The 6631-nt window shown below is 37.8% G+C and overlaps 1 pseudogene; it reads right to left on the bottom strand.

The window, feature by feature from the left end:
* Nucleotides 1–547: 547 nt before the first annotated feature.
* On the bottom strand, nt 548–1448 carry LOC101672045 (annotated as a pseudogene).
* Between the last annotated feature and the right edge of the window lie 5183 nt (nt 1449–6631).

Here is a 6631-nt window from a genome sequence, read left to right as displayed (position 1 = left end):
TTACTGTGTATGCTGAGCTGATAAGAGAACAAGATCCTCTTGAGAATCATGAAGCCCCATGACTAGTTACAAAACAAACTAGTAGGTTAAAGTCTATATTATCAGGAAAACCATTTACGGTAATATAGTAGAAAGGAATGGCAGACAGAGAGTGAAAAACTGTGATCTCAAATTTCCTCTACAATAATATTATAAAAATGGCCTCAGTTGCCAAATGTAGTTTATTTCATCAAACTATGACAGTTCATCACCCTTGAGGCATGTATGAATCCCTAAACTGTTTCTGATTTGAGGTTGAACCAACTTCAGAAATTAAGAAAACAATAGGAAAAATTGTTGGCTATCAGAAGGAGCAGAGAGTTTAATAAAGCAGTTGAACTTCAGAAAAATCTGAAACTCTAGGATATAAATAGAGGGATTAAGTTCATCTTTCAGGATCTGATTAAAGAATCACAATTTCTGGCTGTTAAACATTAAGGCTGAAATCACAGGTATTTCTTTAAAAATGGTCCTTTAATGACTTCACCCTGAAAAGTACATTTAGAGCCTAGTTTATGTCTTTGTTCCTTAGGCTGTAGATGAAGGGGTTCAGCATGGGAGTGACCACTGTGTACATCACTGAGGCCACTGCACTTGTACGGGGGCCCTGGGTCTGTGTAGCAGCAGAGCTAAGGTACACTCCTGGGCTCAAACAATAAAATAAAGAGACAACTGAGAGGTGAGATGAAAAGGTAGAAAATGCTTTGTACTTTCCTTCTGCTGTTGAGATCTGATATGTGGAGGAAACTATCTTAAAGTAAGAGTAAAGATTCCCAGCAAGAGGACCACCACCCAGCAGGATAGCTGCAAAATAAATCACCACATTATTCAGAAAGGAATCAGAACAGACAAGTTATATCATCTGATTGAGTTCACAGAAGAAATGGGGGAATTTCCAAGGCTGTGCAGAAAGACAGCTACAACACAATTAGGTTTTCTAACAAGAAATGAAGGATGCTTATGATCCAGGATACCAGGCAGCAGTCCACAGAGCTGGGGGTTCATGATGACCATGTAGTGCAGGGGGTGATGGATGGTCACGAAATGGTCATAGGCCATCACAGTCAGGAGGAAGTTGTTCAAACCTACAAAAGATATGAGAACATTCATCTGCATGATGCAGCCTTCATAAGTTATGACTTGGCTCTGATTCTGGATGTTCCACAGCATCTTGAGGGTGGAGGTGGAGGTGAAACAGATGCCTACAAAGGACAAGTTGACAAGGAAGAAGTACATGGGTTTGTGGAGGTGGGAGTCAGAGGTGATTGCTAGGATGATAAGTTGGTTCCCAAGTTTGGTGACCAGGTACACGGAGAGGAAAAGCTGAAGAGGAAGGGCTGCAAATCTGGTTCCTCTGAAGGTCCCAGAAGAAGAAATTCTGAAATTTGTGTATCGTTCTATAGTTCCATGTCATTGATATAACCAGCAAAATAGACAAAGAACATGACACAATCATGCATTACTAACCTGGCAGGTGAATTATTGTTTATTTTCTGCACTCAAGAAATTACCATTTCTATTTAGGTATGGAACATGATAAAAGCACTAAAATTAGGAACAGAAGGAACTATCTCAACATAAAGCCATTTATGAAAACCCACAACAAAGATGATACTCAATGGGAATACAGTCAACATTTTTCTTCTTTGATCAAGAACAAGACAAAGATGCTCAGTTTCAAAAGTTCAAATCAACATAAAACTGAAATTTCTACCCAGAGCAATTAAGGAAAAATAAATAAATGGCATCCAAAATGGAAAGGAAGAAATAAACTTGTGTGTGCAGACAGTATGATCTTATAAGTAGAGAATCCTAAAGTTGCCACAAAAACAGTAATAGAACTAATAAACTAATTAGCCAAGTCACTGGATACAAAGCCAACCCTCAAAAAATCAGTTGCATTTCTACATATGAACAGTGAACATCTGAAAAGGAAATAAAATAATTGCATTTACATGACATCCAAAAGATTGAGACTATCACCTCACACCAGTCAGAATTGCTAATACAAAAGATAAGTAGTAACAAGTGTTGGTAAAGATGTTAATAATCCAGATATTTAAGGTACAGTGACAGTTTGTGTATTCAAGATTCTCTATTTTTTTAAAGTGAGGCTTGGATGGCTATCTATTTCCCCTTTAGGACCACCTTGGCCATATCCCATAGGTTTTGGACTAATGTGTCTTTATTCTCATTCATTTCATGAATTCTTCAAGTTCTTCTTTTATTTCCTCATTGACCTTAAATAGCTTTGAACAAGATGGTCTTTAACTTCCAAGTGTTTGAATTTCTTCCAAACTTTTTCTTGTGGTTGAATTCCAATTCAAAACATTGTGGTTTGAGAATATGCATGAATAATCTCAATCTTTTAGTATCAGTTGAGACCTGATTTGTGACCCAGTATGTGGTCTATTCTGGAGAATGTTCCATGTGCACTCCAGAATTTGCATGGAAACAGAAAAGACCCTGATTAACCAAGAAATTGTTGAAAAAGAAAAACAAAGCTGGGGGACATCATATTGCCTGATTTCAAGCTATATTACAAAGTTGTGATCACCAAGATAGCATGATACTGGCAAAGAAACAGACACATACACCAATGAAACAGAATAGAGAGCTCAGTTGTGGACCCTCAGCTCTATGGTCAAATAATCTTCAACAAAGCAGGATAAAATACCTAATGGAAAAAATACAGTGTCTTCAATAAATGGTGCTTGGAAAATTGGACAGCTATATATTAAAGATTGAAATTAGAACATTCCCTTACACCATACACAAAAATAAACTCAAAATGGATTAAAGACCTCAATGTGAGACAGGAAGCCATCAAAAACCTAGAGAAGAACATAGACAGTAACCACTCTGACCTTGACAACAGCAACATCTTTCAAGACACACCTCCAAAGGCTAGGAAAACAAAAGCAAAAAAAAAACAAAAAAAAACAAAAAAAACAACTTTTGGGACTTCATCGAGATAAAAGCTGCTGCACAGCAAAGGAAACAGTCAACAAAACAAAGAGGCAACTGACAGAATGGGAGAAGATATTTGCAAATGACACTACAGGCAAAGGGCTGATACCAAGATCTAGAAAGAACTTCTCAAGCTCAACACCCAAAAAATAAATAATTGAGTCAAAAATGGGCTGAAGACATGAACAAACACTTCTCCAATGAAGACATGGCTTCTTTGTCTAAATGGCTAACAGACACATGAAACTATGTTTATCATGATAAGCCATCAGGGAAATTTAAATGCAAATCACAGTGAGATACCACCTTACACCAGTTAGAATGGCAAAAATTAAGAAGGCAAGAAAGAATAAGTGTTGGAGAGGCTGTGGAGGAAGACGAATCCTCTTAAACTGTTGGTGGGAATGCAAGTTGGTGAAGCCACTTAGGAAAACACTGTGGATGTTTCTCAAAAAATTAAAAATAGAGCTATCCTATGACCTGGCAATTGCACTCTTGGATATTTATCCCAAAGATACAGATACAGTGAAAAGAAGGGCCATAGGAATGGTAATGTTCATAGTAGCAATGTCTGTAATATGCAAACCCTTTAATAGGTGAATGAATAAAGAGGATGTGGTCCTTATATACAGTGGAATATTACTCAGCCATCAGAAAGGATGATTACCCAGGTTTTGAATCGACATGGATGGGAGTGGAGGAGATTATATTGAGTTAAATAGTCAAGCAGAGAAAGTCAATATCATATCATATCGTTTAACTTACTGGTGGAACATAAGGAATAGCAAGGAGGACATTAAAAGAAGGAAGAGAAAAATGAAGGGGAAGAAATCAGAGGAGGAGATGAATCGTGAGAAACTATGGACTCTGGGAATCAAACTAAGGGTTTTAGAAGGGAGATGGGTGGAGGGATAGATGAGCTTGGTTATAGATATTAAAGTAGGGACAACGATTGGAGAACTGGGTGTTATACACAAGCAATGAATCATGGGACACTACACCAAAGTCTAATAATATACTGTATGGTGACTAACATAACATAATGGGAAAAAAAAGAACTGAGAATATAACTGATGGATTATAGGGCATGATTTCCATATTTTTCTAGTTTCCTGGGCTGGGATATCGCTGATGTAAATTCTAAGAAAATTTAAAAAGAAGTGTAAAACTATAGAAAATACATAGAACAGATATCCATATTACAAAAAATAAAATGTAGACATGAAAAAAGATATTTTAAAGCAATTAGAATAAAAATACATAAGATATGAAAAGATGTAAGCATGGAAACCAAAAACATAGGAAGAATATATGCTGATGTACTAAACTTTGTAACAACCCAATGAAGTGAAATTATAATACTAAGGAAACCTTAATCAGTCTCAATGTAGTCTGTGATTTATTTCTAAGGCTGAGCACCCAGAGACAGAACACTTCTTAGCTGGAGTGCTGACATCTAGAAGCGGGCATTTATATTTTAGGCATTAAACTGTTATAATAAGATTTGACTGGATGCAACATAACCTAATGCCTGAGAGAGCCTCAGAATCAGGCATCCCTCCATAGACATCAGAAGGTGTGAGCCTTTTCACCACAGCCTTGACCTTCAGAGAGTCAGCTACATACCATTAGCTCTACCTTCCCCTCCATAATAAACGGGGAATGATACTAATCACATGAGTATTTTTGGAAAACTTACATGAACTAATGTGTATAAACAATTTAAACAGTGTTGGAAGACTGCTATCATTATTTTCTGTTAACAAGATTCATATCAATAACCAAATTACTTGGGAATCTTGGTGGCTCAGTCAGATAAACCTCTGCATTCAACTCACAACATGATACAGGGCTTTGTGGTGGTGCCTGGTTAGCAAGTAGTCTGCTCCTCCCTCTCCTCCACCATGTGCAGTATCTCTCTCAAATAAATAAAATGACAGGGCCCATCCAATATGTTGTCTACAAGAGACCCATTTTGAACCTAAAGATGCACCCAGACTGAAAGTGAAGGGATGTAGAAGCATCTTTCATGCCAATGGGCCTCAAAAGAAGGCCAGGGTAGTGATTCTCATATCAGATAAATTAGATTTTAAACTAAAGACTGTAGTAAGAGATCCAGAAGGACACTACATCATTCTTTTTTTTTAATATTTATTTGACAGAGAGAGAGAGAGAGAGAGAGAGAAAGAGATCACAAGTAGGCAGAGAGGCAGGCAGAGGAGGAGGGGGAAGCAGGCTCCCCTTCTGAGCAGAGAGCCCGATGCGGGGCTCGATCCCAGGACCCCGAGATCATGACCTGAGCTGAAGGCAGAGGCTCAACCCACTGAGCCACCCAGGTGTCCCACACTACATCATTCTTAAAGGGACTATCCACCAAGATGATCTAACAATTGTAAATATCTATGCCCCCAATATGGGAGCAGCCAATGACTTAAGAAAACTGTTAATCAAGATAAAGAGTCATATTGATATGAATACATTAATAGTAGGATATATTAACATGTCTCTCATAGAAATAGAACATTGAAGCAGAAAATCAATAAAGAAACAAGAGCATTGAATCACACATTGGACCAGATGGACTGCATAGATACATACAGAACATTTCAAGCTAAAACAACAGAATACTCATTCTTCTCAAGTGCACATGGAACCTACTGCAGAACAGACCACATACTGGGTCACAAATCAGGACTTAACTGATACCAAAAGACTGAGATTATTCCCTGCATATTCTCAGATCACAATGCTTTGAAACTGGAGCTCAATCACAAGGAAATGTTCAGAAGGAACTCAAACACCTGGAAGCTAAAGAACACCTTGCTTAAGAATGCTTGTAGCAACCAGGAGATCAAAGAAGAACTGAAACAATTCATGGAAACCAATGAGAATGAAGACACTTCGGTCCAAAACCTATGGGACACAGCGAAAGTGGTCCTAAAGGGGAAATACATAGCCATCCAAGCCTCTCTCAAAAAGATTGAAAAATCCAGAACACAGCAGCTGTCTCTACACCTAAAAGAACTGGAGAATCAACAACAAATCAAACCAACTCCACACATAAGAAGGGAAATCATCAAGATTAGAGCTGAGATCAATGAGGTAGAAACCAGAGATACAGTAGAACGTATCAATGAAACTAGAAGCGGGTTTTTTGAGAGAATCAATAAGATCAATAAACCATTGGCTACACTAATCCAAAAAAAAGAGAGAAAGCCCAAATTCATAAAATTATGAATAAAAAGGGAGAGATCACAACTAACACCAAGGAAGTAGAAACAATAATCAGAAGTTATTATCAACAGTTAGATGCCAATAAGCTTAGCGACCTAAATGAAATGGAGGCATTCCTGGAAAACTATAAACTCCCAAAATTGAACCAGGAAGGAATTGACAACCTGAATAGACCGATATCTAGTAACAAGATTTTAGCATTGATAAAAAACTCCCAAAAAACAAGAGCACAGGACCTGACGGATTCCCTGGGGAATTCTACCAAACTTTCAAAGAAGAAATAACACCTACTCTCCTGAAGCTGTTTCAAAACATTGAAGCAGAAGGAAAACTTCCAGACTCTTTCTATGAATCCAGCATTACCCTCATCCCCAAACCAGGCAAAGAC

This window comes from Mustela putorius, unplaced genomic scaffold (assembly GCF_011764305.1).
Source record: "Mustela putorius furo isolate JIRA1106 unplaced genomic scaffold, ASM1176430v1.1 tig00000095_pilon_pilon_pilon, whole genome shotgun sequence".
Lineage (NCBI taxonomy): Eukaryota > Metazoa > Chordata > Mammalia > Carnivora > Mustelidae > Mustela > Mustela putorius.
The sequence above is the reverse complement of the archived record's forward strand: the minus strand, read 5'-3'. Positions and strand labels throughout refer to the sequence as shown.